Source organism: Panthera pardus, unplaced genomic scaffold (assembly GCF_024362965.1).
Source record: "Panthera pardus isolate Hobbes unplaced genomic scaffold, ASM2436296v1 HiC_scaffold_15, whole genome shotgun sequence".
In the NCBI taxonomy this organism is placed as follows: Eukaryota; Metazoa; Chordata; class Mammalia; order Carnivora; family Felidae; genus Panthera; species Panthera pardus.
Window position 1 is genome coordinate 44,179,158 of NW_026526710.1, and position 21,587 is coordinate 44,200,744.

General features: G+C 38.3%; 1 long non-coding RNA gene across 1 annotated transcript in view; it reads right to left on the reverse strand.

Annotated features, from left to right (window-relative positions):
* Window positions 1–415: 415 nt before the first annotated feature.
* The window catches only part of LOC109276459 (uncharacterized), a 59,933-nt gene continuing 38,761 nt past the window's right edge, over window positions 416–21,587 (reverse strand). Inside the window, exons 3-5 of the long non-coding RNA XR_002084681.2 lie at window positions 13,335–13,558; window positions 1,160–1,375; window positions 416–1,011 (exon numbers count right to left, since the gene is read on the reverse strand). This is a non-coding gene — a long non-coding RNA (uncharacterized LOC109276459). The remainder of the gene's footprint in view (window positions 1,012–1,159; window positions 1,376–13,334; window positions 13,559–21,587) is intronic.

Genomic DNA, 21,587 nt, shown 5'->3' on the forward strand with positions numbered 1-21,587 from the left:
ATGGATTCCTCACCTCCTATTGTTCAACCCATGTGTTGGATCTATACTGGTCTTTGAGAGTGACTGTAATGTCTTCATCTTGCCTATTGACTCAAATTCCAGCTCACTGATCCTCTGACTCTAGAGTCTTGAAACTTCCCTTTCACTTTACACTTTTCCCAAATGGTTCTATACCTCTAACTATGCTTCCAACAACAGTTTAGACCTTCTCCATTCTTCTTAGCCTTGGCTCTCCACAGTTTTCATACTATATTTATAATCTACCAGTTCTATGAACTGGTGTCTTGCTTCTCATCTGAAACTTGATTCCCAACTACTTTGGAGTGAATACCACCATGATACAGAATTCTGTATGCTCCTCCTTCACTCTAGAAGACAGAAGTGCCTCACCTATCAGGAAACAATTCAGGGGGGGAGGGAAATATATACGTGTACATACACGTATACATATATACATATATATGTATATATACGTAGTACCTAGTATGTGCCAGGTACAAAGCTAAGGAACAGGATACCAATATAGGCCTAGACATGAGTCCTAATCTTAGAGAACTTACAATATTCTGGTGGTCGTATACACATAAACTAATCATTTTAATATTGTAACGGATGCCTCCAATACACTAATCTTGTCAATTCCAATAGAAGAGATAGAAGATAATATATTTGCTGCAATCATCTAAAAGTAAGCGATCTTCTTCATTTGTGAGACAAAAGATTGAGAAAGGACAGTTATACAACCATGATGATTAACTCTCATATGGACATTCCTATTGGAGTGGATAAAGAGATCATGCCAAATTGGGGATAATAAGCCAATCACAAATGAATACACACATGCTCACACACACACGCGATGACAATGAAGACAGAAGTCAGGTGGTACCCACCCTGTGTACTGAAACCACTTCAGTGGACAGGGCTGTGAATGACAAGCTTTCTTTCTGTTTCCCAGGTGCCTCATTACTTTTGACCGGCATTTCCAATCCCATTCTGTTTGGTAATATACTATGGGAGAGAAAAATGTTAAAGAGTATTTCTTTTCTTTTCTTCCTTCTGAATTTTTTTCTCAGAGAATTGCATTTCCTACAGGATTCCATTGGTAGTCCACGGTGAAGACACAAAAGAAAGAGAAAAATGTAGAAGAACAGCTTACAGGAATGATGAACAAGATGTATTGTGGAGTTAGGGGTCATTGTTGTCTGGTACGGCTATAGATGGAGGCCCCACTAGTGTGTTTTGGAAGGTTGCCGCCATTACTCAGGGCACTCTGTCAGCTCCAGGCATGATGCGGATCCCTGATGCTCCCACGGTGCTGTGTGCCACACGTTATTGTGTCTCAAGGGCAGACCCAGGCAGGAGAGAGAAGCGTCTGGAGTTGGCAATATGAAAGATAAGTTTGTACTTGATGACACAGACCAAGGAATGATAGTTTAATATCAATCATCACAGACAATTGCAAAAGAACTAGATGTTCACACACAGAAGATATATTACCCATTATGAGGCAAATCTATCACAAACAGTACCCCAACACTTACTGACTGAAAACTGAATAAGCATCACATCTCCAAGAGCAAATAAGTTCAAATAGATGTGTTTGTCAAGATGAAATTGGATTGACCTTCAAGTGCCTTGTACTTTTGGGGTAGCAGCAATAGAATAGCATCATTTAGGGCTTCATTATCATAAATAGGAGGGAAACTTTTGGTATTGTTATGAAGTGCTGGTAGTCCTCAACCTTATTTCATCATTGACATGTATATATATCTTTTTGTTCTTTTCTTTTTACTGTTTGCAACACATATGCATCCACACATTGTAGAATCTGGGATGTTAACAGAACCTCAGAGATCATCCATCCGGTGCCCCAAACCTTGCTCATAGGAGAATCACCACCAGGGAGGGTGGGGTTTTCAAAATACAGATTCCCTTGGTTTATTCTTAAAGATCTTTGGTAATGATACTAGTTTCCTTGGGCTGCCAAAGCAAAGTGCCACAAACAGAGTAGTTTAAAAGAGCGAAAGTTTACTGTCTCACAGTTGTGGAGGCTGGATCTGAATCTTATAAAGAAATCTTTCCATGATAAAGAAATTGTGGTTTATATACAATGGAGTACTATGTGGCAATGAGAAAGAATGAAATATGGCCCTTTGTAGCAACGTGGATGGAACTGGAGAGTGTGATGCTAAGTGAAATAAACCATACAGAGAAAGACAGATACCATATGGTTTCACTCTTATGTGGATCCTGAGAAACTTAACAGAAACCCATGGGGGAGGGGAAGGAAAAAAAAAAAAGAGGTTAGAGTGGGAGAGAGCCAAAGCATAAGAGACTGTTAAAAACTGAGAACAAACTGAGGGTTGATGGGGGGTGGGAGGGAGGGGAGGGTGGGTGATGGGTATTGAGGAGGGCACCTTTTGGGTTGAGCACTGGGTGTTGTATGGAAACCAATTTGACAATAAACTTCATATATTGAAAAAAAAATCTTTCCATGACTTTCCCTACGTCTGGTGGTCACCAGCCATCTCTTGTAGTCCTTAGCTTGCAGGGGCATCATTCCACTCTGCCTCAGGTACCACATGGCCTATTTTCCTGTAGGTGTGTGCCTCTGTGGCTCTTTTGATAAGGACACCAGTTATATTGGATTGGGCCCCGCCATATGCCAGTATGACATCATCTTACCTAATTACATGAGCAATGAACCTATTTTCAAATCAGGCCACATCGTCAGTCACTTTAACATACCTTTTGTGAAGGACACGATTCAACCCATAGCAAAAATATTGGAATGGGATTGAGAATCATTCAGGTGATTTGGTCATGGCCATATTTGAGACCTGCCAGACAATCAGTTCAATTCTCTTCTTTTACAGAAGAGCAAACTGAGGGCTAGATATATCTGGCAACTTTTAAATGAGAGTCAGAACATGCACAAACCATTCACATACTTATGTAAACTGTCACCCTCTAGATTCCCACCTTGATTACTTTGACAACAACAACGCTTCCTTGAATCTGGATTAAGATTACTTAGTATTTGTCAACTTTAATAAAAAGCTCTGTAGCTTTTTTTTATTTTATATTTTGATTTTGAAACCTACTACATAATACTTAACCCAAGAGCCTTACATTAAAAAAACAATTCTGGTAGCAAACTTATTCAGGTATTCAAGCAAGGCTGGTATGAAGGTCAAATGGATCAATAATGGTAGAGAAATATACAAATGTGTAGACATATGTATTTTATCTAAAGCAGTAAAACATTTTTTTCAGACTTGATGGATTCTTTTCCAGATGTGGATACTACTGGAGGCAACACAAATGGTGGCTTAAATGTCACTGATTTAAACAACATGGTTCTTAGGCACATAGAGCGTATGTATATAAAAACTGGACAATGCATGTGATGTGGGCCTTGTACACTTCCTAATGTACATGTCTCTCAAAGTTCCCCTCTTCAGCTATGCTCTGAGACAGGAAGTTTTATTAGGTAGTAATAAAATGGATTCAGAAACAGGGTTTATAGTTCAGAGGGTAAGGGTGTAAGACTGCTTTCTGTTTCTTTGGAATTATGCATGACCACTGTCATGAAAAGGAGTAAAAATTTGGGGAATATGTCACAAAACTTGGGACACGGGATGCCTGGGTGGCTCAGACAGTTAAGCATCTGATTTTGGCTCAAGTCATGATCTCATGGTTAGGGAGTTCAAGACCCGCATTGGCCCATCCGCTGACAGCTCAGAGCCAGAAGCCTGATTCAGATTCTGTGTTTCCCTCTCTCTCTGCTTCTCTCTCTCTCTCTCTCTCTCTCTCTCAAAAATAAATAAACAGTAAAAATAAAAAAAACTTGGGACAGAAGAACCAATAGAATGAAGAATTAATGTGGAAATCGTGACGACTGCCCCCAAATATGCTGAAATTCCAGTGTCATCTATAAGAGAAAAGGAAGGCAAGATTGAGATCTGTGTTAAATGATGTACAATCAAGGACATTGATTCAGAACATAATCTCACATCCTGTTTATTCTCTGCTCCATTCCCTCCAATAAACAACAACAACAAAAACCTTAAAGACTTGACCACTTTTCTTAGTATAACAATAAAGATGTTGAATAGACAGGATTTTCAATTGCAGGAGCATAAGCAGGGACAGTGTACTCTCTGAGGACAAATATTTACAACCAGCCTGCAAAATTATTGGGATTGAAGGGCACTGATTTGTATGTGCATACTAATAGTTCTGAATGCATTTAATGAAGAGAAATGGCCCTGAAAAAAACCAGGCAATTTACACACGGGAAAACTTGAAATTTGTGACATGTAAATTGGAAGTTACCATCTTTTCTGATCGTGAGGTTGCCTCAGATTTATTTCCGGAAAGCTGAGAAATTAGAGTGTGGTATGAGCAACTTGTTTATAGAATGGGATGGCATGCAAAGCATAATACAAATATTAATCAAGTCACTTTCAGAATACCAGCGGTTGGCCTTCAGATGATAGTATGGAGAAAATTCTGAAGGGGATGAACAAAATTAAATATTTTGAGAGACATTTCCAACTTCAGACTGAATTGAGAGTAAGTGGGAAAAACAATGAAAGGTAAATAGCGAATAGCACCAGGCAGAGGAGGCAGTTTTATGGAGCGTAGATCAAGGAGGAAGGAGAGGAGATAATGTGGACTCGGTTCAAGAACACTGTCAGGCAGCACATCTCAGATGGAGGTCTGTGGACCACAGAGGCCAGCATCAGAATCTCCGCCACATTTGTTAAAATGAAAATTTCTGAACCCTACCCTAAACCTACTGAATCAGAATATTGGTGATACGTAGGTTTCATGGAGTTCCCTCCCCCAAGTCCCTGGATGGTTTGTATGTACCCTTAAGTTTGAGAGAGAGCATCTTAGATTTTATAAAACATAAAGAGAGGTTCAGAGGTGACAGCTATAGAGAATATAAAGAAGCTTTATGGGCTGGGACGGAATGAGGAATTATAGTGTATAATTGAAAAGGTTTATATGAACTTCTTTAAAGAAAGAGAAAAGAGAAAGAGCAAAGAGCAAGTTCATGGACTGACACTTGATTCCCGGAAAGGAAAATGAAATCAATGATTTAGAGGCGGGTGCTCACAGTTCAGGAAAGAGGGTGGTTTGATCAAACTTGTAAAGAATGGCAGTGGCTTGCGATGTGCCCTTATCACTGAATTCCACACAACTTCAGAATATTGCTTGAGTAAACTTTAGGGGGGGGGGTAGCTTTGAGTGGCATACAAAGAAAATAATATGAAAAAGCCAGCATATGAAGGGAGCAGTTTCTGTTATTGCCATGGGCCTCGTCAGCTAGGGAACAGCCATGTGTCCTCTCCTATGTGTGACCACTGTTGTCTACCTGCATTCAGACTTCTGTGAAGGCTTTCGGCGACCTTTGCCCTCCAATCTTAGCAGTCACTACTTTATAATTTAAATAATCTCCTATAATAATAGAATAATCGCATTGAAAGAAATAGAATTTCTTGAAATTCTATTCTATTGAAAGAATAATAGAATTGAAAGAATACAATGATAGAATTGAAATCCTCATTAAACAGCACTGCCAAGACTAAGGCTACAGGTTGGTTCTGAAATAATGCTTGAACATCTGAAACTTTGAAACAAGATTTAAATGCAATAAAATGTGACAAAGAAGTCCCCGAATCCACTATCTGTAAATTTAACAGGAAGTCTGTTGTGAAACAATTGTGGAGGCATTGCTGAGTAGAAAAATATGAATGGGAAAATGTACCACAACTGTCAAGCCTTACGTGCTCCTATACGCTCCCTCAAGTTTACATTTATTCACGTGAGAGATTTTTTATTACATAAAAACTTAAATTTTAAATTTCAGAGGCCTTCAGGAATTCAGCCCTTGTGATGCAACTCTCCAGTGTTGCTGGGACAAAAAGTATCTGATAGGAAGTTTTTTAGACAATTTGCTGAGGAAGAGGACCCACCATGGGGCTTCGTGTGTCATATAAAGCCTCTGAGTGAGGGAGAGAGCGTTGTACTTTTTAAAGTAGCATGGCACTTTTAGGGGCACCTGGGTGGCTCAGTCGGTTGAGCAGCTGACTTCGGCTCAGGTCATGATCTCGTGGTCTGTGAGTTCGAGCCCCATGTCTGGCTCTGTGCTGACAGCTCAGAGCCTGGAGCCTGTTTCGGATTCTGTGTCTCCCTCTCTCTCTTCCCCTCCATCGCACATGCTCTGTCTCTCTCTCTCTCTCTCTGTCAAAAATAAATAAACATTAAAAAAAATAAAATAAATAGCATGGCACTTTTAGAGAGATCTTTATGACAGCCGAATGGAGGAGGGCACAACTAAAGGGAGAATAACCTGTTAGGGGACTCTAGTTTTGGGATTAGCTCAAAGAAGATCGGGATGTGACTGGGTCAGTGGTGGCAGTTTTGGGGAAGAAGGCATAACTTGCAAAGTACTGAGCCAGTCAGCCAACAAATATTGAGTGAATGCCTACTGTGTGCCAACACTCATTCTCTGCCTTAAAATCCACAGCACTTAGAGTTTGACTGGATGCGTTTGGTGCCAGAGTAGCTAACAATCCGCTTAGGGGAATACGAGAAAAAGCGAACTTTCTTCTAAATGAGAAGTCGTGCAAAGGCTATTTAGACCAGTGGGTTTTTGAATTTGGCCAGAAATGAAGGGGAAACTTTTAAGAGGAAGACATGGAAGACAGGGGTGAAGTGGGCCGAGCTGACCAAACCAACAAACCAAGGCCTGGATGTGGGACATAGAGTTCAGTTCATAGGATGTGAAGCCAGCCTGTCTAATGGAAGCTTTGGGGTCTTACTGGTTTTAATGGAAGATTAAGCTGAATGTTTATATAAGGAATATATTGGAAAGATTTTTGAAGGACTTTGGATTTTATTCTGAATGCAGTGAACGGTTACTGCAACATTTCATAACAAATTCTAGATCACACTGAATAGGAAAATTAAAAGTTGAGATTAGAATTGTGCTATAGTTTGAGTCCGTCCTTGGTATATAGAGCTTCTTGGTTTAAAGACAAACTTCATCTTTTATCAGTTATTCAATGATGGTTCTCTTGCATATTTAGTGTTTCTGGTAGACTGAGTATCTTTTTTATAACTTACACAGTATTATTATCTAGGATAAGAATTTTATACTGTCCCAACACCCACCCATTTTCTCCTGTGTAAAAGACTTTGCTTGGATATGTCAGATTACATTATAATACAGTTTGATAGAAATCTACTTTTACTTGTTCTGAACCACCACATCATGCTATTTTCTCTCTCATTGCAAATGTGTATTCCATATCAAGTGCTAGTTACATTTCAAAGAAAGAAATCATTTGCATTAAATCAAATATTACATTATTCTTCCTCTTTCAAAAACATAAAGCAGGTATTTAATCAAAAGGAAGACATTGCCAATTTCAGATCTTTCCTGTCTTTTAATTTGCAGCTTATACATTCCTACTAAGAGCTCATTCTGTTTTATTCTAATATAACTAATAATTTAAAAACATTTGAAAATCATCTTTAAGACTAAGATTGAAAACTCTTGTTTACCTATTTCTATTCAATTTTTGCCTAATAGTGTCTCAATTGGTCTCCTGCACATTGTAGTGGGCTGTGCCTTAAAGCAAGAGCATAAATTATCTTTTTCTAAAACCTTATTCAGAACTTACTGCCTTTAGAAAACCTTCAAGGATTGATTTGGGGCTACAAGTTTTTTGTTCTGCTCAGTGCCACCTCAGAATGTAGTCATTTTGTGCATTTCCAAATCCCACCTCCTAGTTAGCAGCACCCAGCAGCACCGGCAAGACTCATCAAGCATCTGAAACCAACCCCTCCCACTATGACACAAATGCAAACACACAGAAGAGTCAATCACTAACAACTCCAAGGGACAATAGCTAAAATAAACATATGACAACTGAATAGATTGCAAGTTCCTTCTAGGTAAAAATATCTTTTCATTTATATTGAGTCCATTATAGAACGTAAGCAGGTAACATTTTATACACTTCTCATGTACTCCACCAAGTTCAAGGCAATCCTGAGCTGTATGATGAAAATAGGTTTTAGTGGGGAGGTGGCGGAGGAGAAATACTCTGGTTACCAGGGAACAAATCTTTTGTAACCCTCTCTGAGAGAGAAAGAGAACTCGTGAGTTTGGCCAGAAGAACTGCCCACTATAATGAGCTCGAGGTCATGGCCACTACTTGTAATCCCCCATCCCGCCAACCCACGGCTGAATTTTCACTATTCCTGATGGTGGCAGCACTTCTCATCTGTTTGTAAAACAGCTGGGGATCCTGGAGCTGCAGACTGATTCTCTATTGCCAGGAGGACTGACTGAAAGCATGAACAGGTAGGCAGACATCACAGGGAGGGCAGGCTGCTAGGACATCTACGGTCCCCACTCACCTCTGAGCTCCTCAGATACACAGATAAAACTAGATGGGTTATTTTGTTAGTTCTCTTATTTGTGGCATTAGGCTCTTTTTCTGGATTTATCAGAGGAGCATTCTCTTTAGCCAAGTGTTCACAGGTCAGTAACTACATAGCCTTATTGATCACTTTCTCTTTTTCTATACGTATGTGATGAAAAACTCCCTGCTGTATGTGTTTTCTTTGGTATTCTCCACACAAAATGTCAATCTTTCTGTGATCTATATATACAAAGAATTTGTATTTTTCCTTTGTTAATCTTTTCATAAGATATTGATCCTTCTGTGATCCACATAGGCAAAGTAATATTTAATGGGTGATGGAAAACTAAGAGAGTGCAATGGTAATGCAGCTGCAAAATGAATGTTAAGCTGTTCATAGACAAGCCAAGCTTCCTATATTCTAATCAGGCATTTGACTTGAACTTGTACCCATAGTTATTGGAGCCACATTTTTATCAACCACCACTCTAGTGGCCGTTGTGACATTTTCAAGCTGAGAAAATGCCCTTCCATAGGCTAACACAAAAAAGCATCAGTGGTCAGGGTGGAGTGTTAACCATATATAGAGAGACCACAATGATCTTACCTGGTAGGGATCAGCCCACAAACAGAATCCCTAGTGGTGAGCTACAGTGTCCTAGAACTACTGACGTGGTAGTAGAGGGACCTCATTATTACCCTAGATTGCCACTGAAAGCAATGTCTTGGAGATCAAGAATCCATAGAGAGAAATGAAGATTTTTTAACTAAACAAAGGAGCAAAAAAGAAAGGAGATGAGTGTGAAGGGCCAGACTCTGTTACTTCAGGGACCTGTAGTCTCTGCAAAAATATGCCCAGATACCTGACTCAGAGGAGAGATTAGAAAACCAGAGAAAACCAGTGATAAAAGAGCTGCCTGCTAAGCCAGTGATTAAAGAATACAGAAGTCTTCAAAATAGGTTGATGATTAGCCATCACTGAAATACAACCTGGCCAGATACTAAGTAGCTTGGGACACACATATTTCTTAGGAATTACCAAGGAGGAGAGAGGCATAGCCAATATCCACTCCCTTTCTCTAGCAATTACTTGTCCCATCACATGAATCAACCTGCCGTTCAGCAATCAGCCCCCCTCTTCCCTGACCCACCAGGAGCACTGTGACCCTTGACTTTCACCAGGAATCAAAAGTAACCTGTAAAGAAACACTTTATTTATAACTCTTCAGTGTGGGATGCTTATATAAACAGGGAAGACTTCCTCACCTCTCAAGCCTCAGGGAACTGGATCCTGGAAAGAGAAATGGCCCGGCAAGGCTCATCGAGTCCTCCAGGACTGCTCAGGATCAGATAGCGGACCTATGAAAGCCTGAGAACATCTGCACCCACCAAAAAGCTGTTTGTGTTACATGCAGGCTAAATGAAAGAATATAAAACAAATGGTGAGAGAATTGGCCCAGAGGTATATCCCAGGAAGGAACATCCCTACCCAAAAGTTGGGTGAGTGAGAGAAACCTGAATGAGGCGGGAGCTAGATGGAGTTTGGGACTTCATTGTAGCTCACAAATACACTTTCAACAGACTCAGTTTTCCAATAAAACCCGAAGAGGAAATAAAGTGCATGAGAGAGAGCAAATGAAAATGAACCAGAGGATACACATAGCCTTCTCTCATGTTATCTCTACCAAGTGAACCAGGAGAGGGGATAATTCAACCATCACGAGCAACTGTGATTTCAGCAGTGTTTACTGTAAAATATGTAGCCAGTAACTGAAGCTGACACTGACCTTGGCAGAATTACTGAACAATTTTCTACCCTCTGTCAATGAGCCTCCTCCATGAGGGAGTCTCACTTCTTCACCCAAGAAACTGAATCCCTTTGTTCCCTCAAATCCTTCTCAAAGCTTACAAAAAGATATTTTTGAACATTAAAGATCTATTTGTAATTAAATATAGCACACCTATCAGTATTCCAAAAAGGAAGTTATGGTATATTTTAGCTCTTTATGTAATTGTATATATGTAAAATATATTACAGAAAAAAAATCCTCATTGTATGTATTCATTTTTACAAAGTTATTTTTTATAAAAAATTGAAGTCATAGATTGAAGGGCTAGAATTATTTAAAAACATTCTTTTTAACATGAGAAAGAATGAATAGTATAGAAGAGTTAATTGAAATATTCCTAGCTATTATTTATTACATGGCCCCTTGTAAAAGTACAATATTCTTGTACACTAGATTTATGGGAACTATAACCCCAAAGCAAAGTATTTCTTTTGAATGATCAGGTATAGGAGACAGAAAAATCTTCCCATAAATTGTTGATTGACACCTCCTGCTAAATCAGCTTTACAAACAACCGCTAGAGAATCATACGTGTTGTTGAAACATCCTCAAATTCAGAATCTGCTAACCCCACAGTAGTGAGCTACTTTGAGGAGTGGTGACAGAATATTGCAGTGAGGTAGAAATGCTCAGGTGGACACATTTGCTACAGGCAGGCCAGGAGACAACATTTCTGAGAAACCGAACTCCAGGTCAAATGCATTGTCTTCAGCTAAGTTTTTGTGGTCTAACCGAAGGGTATTTATGACTCAGCCAACTCCCTGTATTGAGCATATTTACAGCATACTCTTTAGGGTCTTTGAGCAATGAGATGGTATTACCCACTGCTGTAAAAAATGTGTTAAAGCAGCTCTTGTTGAGAAGAAAAACTTTGATTTCTTTTTTTTTGGGTCATAAGGAATCTAGAATTGAGGTTTTTAACTTGCCATGGTAAGGGAAGATGAATGCAGGTTAAGAACATAGGCAAAAAGAATCTCTGCAGGTGTTCCCAAGATAAAAATGAATATTTTCTATCTAGTTATATATTTATCTTTGGGTTTCTTCCCACATCCTTATCAATAAGACTTTAAGTAAAAGTCTTCTTTAACTATCCAACCTCTTTTCAATTTTGCTACAAAAAAAGATGCACTGGAAGAAATGGCGCCCCCAAAGGCCAGGAGATTGTTGACAGCACAAAGAGTGAGGAGTGCACGAAGGGAACAGTACAGTCAGAGGGATACAGCGGGGACTGGAAGCTTCTCTTTCCCCTTTTCATAGTCTTTAGCCATGGTTAGGTTTCATAGCTAGGGTTTGATTGGACTGAGTGTGGTGGTGATTTTCCTCATTGCTCTTATTTAGGGTGAAATACTGTACTAGATCCTTGGAACACAAAATAAATAAGACATAGTCATCGTCTCAAGAGAGGTCGTATTTTTTTGGCTCACCTTTTTCCTCAAGAGAATTTTGACTTGAAGGATATTTGTCATGTTGCTGCATCAAAATACAAAGTAATTATTTTAAAGCAGCAATAATATTTGAAATCAAACCTTATCTAATCTCCAACCTTCTTCCCACTTCTTACCCCACATACACATAGGTAAGAAGAAGGATGGGGTCAAAAAGGGGAGGAGAAACTCTCATTTTTCATCCTAAAAAGCTTAAAGTCCAAGAGCTAATTTTTAAGGCCAAACAAAAATAACTGTTTCATCTAAATGACTGCATCAAATTGTCTGCACGGAAACCTCTTGACCTCTTCAGATTCACAGGCTTCAGTAGAAATAAGCAGATTCCAACTGGGTGGTGTGGTTTATTCAGGAGAGATTATTCAGAGCAGTGGTTTCAAGCTAGTGGAGGTACAGTGCCATTGCCTACTTTTGCAAATACTTAGTGTTGAGAGAATTAATGGGAGAAGCAAGATGGAGCTTCTTGGAGAAGCAAGGGGTCCTCCATGATTTCTCTTGCTTGATTTGATCAGAATCCTGAGTAAGACCAACAACTGATTTGTCAGCTTTGTTGATCATTCCTTCAGGGTTTTGAGACAGATGGCCATGTGCATCTCTGATTTTCGAAGCCAAGAGGGATTTGCCCCTCTTTTGAATCCATAGCACCAATGCATGCACTCTGGCCATACATTGGATTATAACCAGCTACCTGGGCAGCTCTTTTCAGTTGTGTGAGATCTGATCTCCCTGCCAAACTACTCATCTTCCTAGTGCAGGATTCCCCAAAGTATATACTGTAGAACATTAGTGTCTTGGGTTTTAGAAAGTTTCCCATTGAAAACATGTTTACTGGTCAAATAACTATGGCGGAGCTTGTTCTAAACAATGTGAAATGTATTTATTTACTCCAGGATTTCTCAAAATCCTGAATAAGAGAGTGAGGAAAGTGAATTCACTTTCAGACTTACTTGAATCCTACCTCTACTTCTTACTAACTTTGACCTTTGGCGAGTTATTTAATCTAAGGTTTAATATACTCATCTGTGAAGTTAGGATACAAATACTAACATCACAGAATTGGTCAGTGGATTAAACAAGATAAAATACCAAAATTGGTAACATTTTCTATTCAGGGATATAATTTGTATTATCATTTCCACATAATCATGCAATTTAGATTATATCCATACCAAAAATATAGATTATTTTTAATGTACAAACAAAGCAGAGGAGTTGTTGACAGTTTTGAATTCTACTTAATCACTCCTTCAGTAGATGCCCCATTGGAAATCACATAGTAAATCACTGGGAATTAGCTGACCATTGTGTGTGTGTGTGTGTGTGTGTGACCTTAGTGTTACACTATACTGATCATTGGTTTTTCTATTGGAATTCTATAGACCTTTAAATAGCCCTGCACTAATGATGCCAATGTATTTTAAAATACTGAAAAGGTAAGCCAGTGCTTTCTGAACACAATGTATTCCCTTGCTAAGAAGCTAACTCTCATCAGAGGTACTGTCCTTTGTTCTCATATTACAGAAAGTTGAGGTACCTGGCTTGTATCTCAAGAGTCACCAGGATATCTGAGCTTTGAATTCCCAGCCACTTACCTTATTTATTGTCATACCATTCATCTTCATCAAGGTGCAATAAATATCTCTGCAGAGATCACAATCTTGGAGATAGTTCAAATGTTAGCTTCAGCCTCAAAAGAACTCAGAATAAAACGTACTCTTTTGCTCTTCAGCATTTTTCCAGGCTGCTTCATAAGAGATTACATTTCAAGGACAGACGGGACTTTTCAAATTCTTCATCTAATACTTCGTAAGCATGCCTTTGGAAAAAAGAGAGAATCATGACTATTGATAAGAAACCTGGTGACATAGTATGGTTTATATCATCTTATTACCTCCCTTTAAATGATAGACATTGCATTGTAAAAGTTACCATAGATAGGTTCTAAAGGATGGCAGCATGTAAGTATCATTTTCTTTTTTGCATGAGAGATGGTATCAGATAAGAAACATATGTAAGAGCTGAACAAATATTGTTTGTTGTTTCCTATTAGACATATATAATATCAAAGGTGGGAAATTCCAAATATCTGTAGGAAAAACAGACTGTGATAAAGGTTATCAGGAAGGTAGAAGCTTTATGTGACAGAATGATTGTCACTTCAAACTACACAGTTTATGGCAGTCAACTAACCTAAAAGAAGGAATTGCACACATACAATGTGCCAACTTCATATGCCAAGTTCCAAAATGTAGAACAGAGGGCCCCCGTCCTCATCAGTTTACTGTCTAATATTGGAGGCTCAAATAAGAGGCACTAGATAAAGTTGGGAAGCACACTGAAAAACTGCAGGAACTGTAAGGAGAAAAGATGTTAGTGGGCTGTAGGCAGACAAGATGGCTTCCCTGGAAAAAAAAGAACTTTGTTGGGAAATTTGACCCAGGGTAAGATCACATTGGCTAAGAAGAGGAGGAAAGATTTCTGGAAGTAGAAAAGGAATGACAAAGAGCAGCGTTAGTGAAGAGCCCAGTGAACTGACTGTTGTGAGTGAAATGAATTAATAAATAAGGATCATCTTGGAAGGTAGTTTAGAGGAAGTTGAAGGAAAACTCGGAATCTATCATTTGACCTTGACGGATAGATCATGGGTGAGGTGATAGATTCTTTTGCCAAGAAATGACAGTAGGAGAGCAGGGCCACAGGAAAATAAATTGGGTAGTTATGTGCAGCATGAGTTGGAAATGAAAAGTGGGGAGGGAGATAACCAGAGTGATCTCAAGTTGAGGTACTGAGGACTTGAGTGAGAGTCATGGCAGGGAGGTGGGTAGGAGAGAAACAGAGAAACACTGAAAGGAAACTTTGGTGATACGTGGGTGATAATCTCAAATGCCAGTCAATGATATGGAGAAAGTACTACAGCCTAAACTTACCACATAAATTACTATAAAGTTATAGGTTTTAGAATTGCACTTGAGTTTTTATTCCATGTTGCTTCTTATCAACAGTGTCATCTCAGGAAAATTATTAAACTACTTGTTCCTAACTTTCCCCAAATCTAAAATGAGATTAAAATTGTTTATGTGGAGGCTTAAACAAAATAACATGTAAAACATTGACTAAGTACCAGGCAGTTAGTAGGCATTCAAGAAATATTTGCTCCTTGTTTCACTTAATTAACCCTAAAATATCCTAGAGGCAGCTGGAAACTGGAAGGTAGATTTAAGTTTTGTGGCTATAATAGGGTCTGAATGTTTGTATTCTCCCCAAACTCAAATGTTGAAATCCTAATCCCTAATGTGATGGTACTTTTGAGTTGAGGCCTTTGATAGAGGATAAGCTCATGAGAGCCGAATCCTCACAAATGGAGTTAGTGACCTCATAAAAATTCCAAACGAGACCTCCCTCACCCATTTTGCCATGTGAGGTTAGATGGCCATCAAGGAGAAGGCAGGTCCTCTCCTGCACCATGATCTTGGACTTTCCAGCTCCAGAACTATGAGAAATAAATTTGTTATTTATAAGCCATCTAGTTTATGCTATTTTATTATCGCTGCCAGAATGAACTAAGACAGGCTGGAGATGCAGTTAGACACCGCCCACAAAGAGGTGGTATTTTGAACCATATGGGAAGTGTTCTCATTGAGGAAATAACTGAGTAAGAGAAGGAAAAAAACCCTTGAGTAAGTTTTGGAGAAAGCCTAAAATGAGAAAAAAGAGGAGCTGAATAAAGATGAGTAGTAGATTTGAAGTGTGCTTAGTATAGCATTTAGAACCTAGTAACCACTTGAGGTATCTGGGTGGCCCAGTCAGATAAGTGTCCAAACTCTTGATTTTGGCTCAGGTCATGATCTCATGGTTTGTGAGACTGAGCCTTGCCTTGAGCTCTGCGCTGACAGTGCAAAGCCTGTTTGGATTCTTTCTCTTCCTCTCTCTCTGTCCCTACCCTGCTCTCTCGCTCTCTCTCTCTCAAAATAAATACATAAACTTAAAAAAAACCTCATAAACTCTCAATAAATACAAGCTGTTATTATTGTTGTTGCTATTCCTGTTATTATTATTATTATTATTATTATTATTATTATTATTAGAGATGGTCAAAGATGTGGCAGTGAACTTTAGAGAGAATAAAGGCATAATAATCAAATGAAGGAGAAAAGTCAAAGTAACCTCCAGTGGTCTATGTTGCAATAAAATGAGGATGAGGACTATAAAACCATTCCATTCAAATGGAAGCAGTTGGTGACCAAATGCCTGACTTTTATAATTCTTGTCTGTAGTTGACATGACTTCATGATTTAGGAGGAAGACTATGCTCACATAGCTACCTGAACTGTGAATGATATATTATTCATTCACCATCACCAAAAATATCTCTTCAGCAGATATTCTACCTGCCACAGAAGGAAGAGAGACTCGGGGTCTTTAAAATAAAGGACACCAGCAAGCGATTTTAACATAGGGGGAAATATGAAACTATGAATTAACAAAAAATACAATTTCCTGTGATGATTTTTAATATAGCCAAACACCAAATATTGGCTTCCCTTGTGTTAGAAAATGAATAAACACTATTGCAATGACCTGAAGGCTTGGATAGAGAGAATAAATAAATTATTGACACATGAGGAGTAGACAATTCTCCATCCACAGTTGAGCTTTTCATTCTTTGTGAAGCAGATGGTCTAAATAAAGCAGCCAAAAATAACAGGTGGGTTTTATTGCATTAAGCCACTGAAAACTCGAAGCATCTACAGTTTAAATCATGTTTAAAATAGTAAGCCTTAAAAACCACCTTTGAAAATAATCTTTCATATTTATACAGCACCTTTGTCCACCTTATATGATATCAAAACACAAAGACCAATGAGTGTATGAACACATATTTAGGGACAACAAGGGAGAGACAGATTGAAAGAAACAGCTGCTCTTTATGGAAATGGTTTAATGCAGGGTCATTAAACCATGTTGATAGACTCTAACTGATATGGATAACATCACCTCTTCTGGGACCAAACAAAGCTTGGGTCTAAGTCATTTCTACCATTAATATAGTTATCTCACATGTCTGAGTTATCTCTATCGACCATGTGGAAGGTAACTACAAAGAATTCAAATACAATGTTTCTTCTATAATTCGCCAAACTCATACGTCTAATTTGGGAAGTTGAACTGCATTTTACTAACATCTATCCTACATCATACTATGTATTTGTCTTACATGTTTTTGTAAGTTAGATGTGATGTTGTTAGAGATTGATGAATGAGTCATCAATGGAGGAAGTAGCGTAGCTCTGCTCGGAGATGATTGCTTTTTACATGGTATTCCTTATTAATTACATGCATTTGATGACTAGAGTTTTAGAAGTAAAAATCACGTCTCCTATCTCTCTTCCCCAATCTCCCACTTCCCTAGGATAACCACCATTAGAGTAACCTTCAGAATCTGTGCATGTACATTGGCAGTTGAAGAAATGCTCAAACCATTAAACCCACAATGAATTTTAAGAATCTTTTACATTTATAAAACATCTTCATCCTTCTTGAATAATTTAAAACCATAGACACCTTCCTGAGTATGAAGCATGAATTATAAAAAATGAGATTATGTTTCTACTTACTGTTTGCAACTTGCTTTAAAAAAAAAAATCAACACTGCCTCATGGATATTTTTCACTCTCCTACATGGAGATCTACTTCATACTATTTAATAGCTATGCCCTTTCTTTAGAATATATCGTAGTTTATAATCATTCCCAAATGGATAGGTATTTGTTATTTCCAGTTGCCACCAAAATAAATTGCAATTAATGCCTTTCTTTATATATACTTACTTGTGCAAGTTTCTATAGTATTTATTGCTAGAGAGAGATTTGACACATCAAAAGTTTTGCAGATTTTTATTTCAATGTCTTCTGGAATAACTATTTTCCAAACTTTCTCATTTTCTTGCACTTTAAATAAGTCATACTTTTCTTTTGTCTTTAAATCTAAAGTGCTTATTTATCTAGGGGACTACTATTCCTTTTATTCTTTTATCTCAGAGCTGACTGCATGTGGGGATAAATTAAGAGTTATGTACTGTTGTTGATAGTGTAGGAGACAGGGAAGGAAATATGGTGAAAGAGAGTAAAACTGTAAGCCATTGGCACTGCTACTAAGACATAATGATTAGTAGCATGTCTTATACTGATAAATCACCTGATGAATATGCCTCTTGGGCTTTGACTGTCAAACAAAATCTGTCTTATATAAGTTCAGTACAAATATAGATGCTTGCCAAAAATGGAGGGGTGGGATTCATACCGGTGGTACATTTGGTCAAGAAACTATTTCTGACTGACGGCAGAGAGAAGATATGTGGCAACTTCGTTTCATGATACTGCATGAAAAAGAAGAAGAAACACAGAATTGAGAAATATAAAGAATTCAATCCTTGAGGAAGACCCTGACCGATTGGAAAAATAAAAGGAGAGCTTTCCTTGTAAGCTGATCGGTATTTCCAGCTAGACTTTATTCTATGGCTGGTAAAAGCTCTGGCAAGGTTTTTGGCTACTGTTTTCCCTTCAAACAGGAAGAGAACGTCCGAAGTGATCTACTCGTATCTCGACCCTCTGTACAGTAAAAAGTTATCCAAGGGGCAAAGTGGCCCAAACCAGCCCAGTCTTTCAAATACAGTCAAGCTACTGACTCTAACACTCCATGTTTCAATTCTTTGTGGGCAAAAAAACCCCAAAACAAAACAAAACAAAACAAAACAAAACACCCACCTTTCTAACAATAGCTATGGAGTCTTATCCTGCAGTCATACTTTCGGTATTAGGGAGCAAGCGACTCTACCCTCCACTTGTCTGGAGTGAAGGTGTTTAGAAGAACTGGAAAAAGAATCCTGTGTCTTAGTTCCTGCAATCTAGATTGTTCTAAGAATTTGCTTATTCCTGGGAAAAGGAAGCCCTCCAACGATGGAAGGGCTTCATAGCAATGAAGTGGTATAAAATTTTGAATTTAAACTTCTGTTGTAAGCTTTTAGGCCAAAGATGGATGAGCAAAGGCATTGTTAGAATTCCATTCCCCTTTTCTAAAACCCACCGTGAACAATGAAAAAGAAAAAACAGAAGAGAAAAACTCTTCATCTCTGGTAAAACAGGGAAGTTTTACCATCTCAAACCTACCAACTACTGCAGCAGCTATGCTCATATCACAAGAACATTTACCTTGTTAGGTCTCAAAGAAATTGGGAACATTCTGGTAACTCCTGAAAAGATCCATCTCAAAGGGTAGATATAGGATTCAAAGAAAAAACTGTATGATAGTGGTTGGAGAAAAAAAATGAGCTGACACAACAGAGAAAATATAAGAGAAAATTTACCCATTATAAAGACGAAAGTCACATAAGGAATAGTAGTAGTACAAATCAAAAGGGCACATTCTTTTAAAAATGCAGACAGAATCCTCTGACACATCTTGTCAAAGTTGCTGTACTTTGACAATCCGCAAAATAAATATGAGCACGTGACAAGAAAGGCAAATCGTGTACAAGAGGTAAAAATGGTATTGGCTACAGGTGTCCCCAAAGCAACATTCGGTTCCTGAAGACAGTGAACAATATCTACAAAGTTTCAAGAGAGTGATCCAATAGTGTTCTCAAATGAAAGGCAACAGACATATCCATCTAGTTGGCAAGTTTGTTAACAACTTAAAGACCAAACCATTCCTGAGTAGAATGAATACCAGGCAGACATGAGATGAAACATAATAAAAAACTCAGATGTGGAGAAAACATGGTAAAAAACACGGCAGTAAAGGGGCGCCTGGGTGGCTCAGTCAGTTAAGCATCGGACTTCAGCTCAGGTCATGATCTCACAGTTCATGGGTTCAAGCCTGCTTTGTATTCTGTGTGTCTCTCTTTCTGTCCCTCCCCCACTCATGCTCTTTGTCTCTTTGTCTCTCTCTCTCTCTCTCTCTCTCTCTCTCTCAAAAATAAATAAATAAACATTAAAAAAAAAAACTTCAGTAAATAGTGAATCAATTTAAATCCAGAATTATGCGAATTATGGTTTCCAACCGAAATGAAAATAGATACTATTTAAAGTAGAATTGTAACTTTTTATAAATCCTTTAAATATTAAAATGTAATAAATTATTCTTCATTTTTAAAAATTAGTTTATTTATTTTGATGGAGAGATCACGTGTGCACGTATGCGTGAGCAGGGGAGGGGCAGAGAGAAAGGGATAGAAAGAACACACTCTGCACTGTCATCACAGAGATCCCCGTGGGGCCCAACTCCATAAACCATGAGATCATGAGGTGAGCTGAAATCAAGAGTCGGACACCAAACCGACTGAGCCACCCAGGTGCCCCTAAAATGTAATAAATTTTAAAATATTGAGTATGTCTTGGGGAAACTATTATTTCAGTTTTACTTCAATTTATTTTTCTTTATTTAAATTCTAGAATTCATTTCATTTTAAATAGTATATATAGCATGATCATACTTTTCTTTCTTCAAATGACTACTTTCCTCCTTGAGGGTTTTTTTTAATGTTTAATTATTTTTGAAAGAGAGAGACAGAGCATGAGTGGGGGAGGGCAGAGAGAGAGAGGGAGGCACAGAATTTGAAGCAGGCTCCAGGCTCTGGGCTGTCAGCACAGAGCCTGATGTGGGGCTTGAACTCAGGAACGTGAGATCATGACCTGAGCCAAAGTTGGATGCTTAAACAACTGAGCCACCCAGGTGCCCCAGTATGACCATACTTTTTACTCTATTACCTATTGATCTCTCAATTAGGAGATGTACAAAGTGATATTCGTAGAAGAGTAACTAGAGTGATTTGAAGGTGGTGGGAATGGGTATGGGGCAAAATTTTCTGTTGTACTTTTCTGAACTCCTGGACTTTTGTTAACAAGCATCTATTAACTTTGTATAAAAATGCATTTTCTTAGCTTCAATTCTTTTAAGATGGGAAAGGAAGTCAGAAAGAGAAGGGAATAGGGTAACAATTCTTTACACTTGTTCTAGAAAACCATAATTTAATCACTGACTTCAAAATCAATTTAAAAATTTGTTACAAAATCAGTTTGTAAGTTATTTAATGAAAGGTCGAAATTTTGGCATGCCTATAATCTAAGAGCCTCTTAATATTGTGTTGAAGTTTCACCATGAAAATAAAATGTTCTTCACTTCTGTCTAGATTGACTACTGTTTCCTATATATTTAAAAAAAATTTTTTTTTACATTTATTTACTTTTGATAGAGAGAGACAGACCACAAGTGGGGGAGGGGCAGAGAGAGAAGGAGACACAGAATCCCAAGCAGGCTCCAGGCTCCGAGCCTGACGTGGGGCTCGAACTCACAAACCACAAGATCATGACCTGAGCTGAAGTCGGATGCCCAACCAACTGAGCCACCCAGGTGCCCCTACTGTTTCCTATATTAATGACAAAAATATTAAGTCAATCAAAAATGAAAATTATTATAGCCTTTCAACTACAGAACTGAATTTATATATATATATATTTAATTAGAGAAAACCTTATCATTCTAATTCTATTTTGGGGGGGTTACTTATATGTTTTGAGGGAGAGAGAGACAAAGACAGAGAGAGTGGGGGAGGAGCAGAGAGAGAGAGAGAGAGAGAGAGAGAGAATCCCAAGCAGGCTCTGTGTTGTCAGTGAACCATGAGATCATGACCTGAGCCAAAATCAAGAGTTAGATGAACTGAGCCACCCAGGTGCCCCTATCATTCTCCTTTTAAAAATTTATTTGTCCCTTGGTTTAAAGCCAAAATAGTTCAATGACAAAGTAACAAGGGAATTAAAATTAAAATGACTGAGTTTAAATAGACAGGT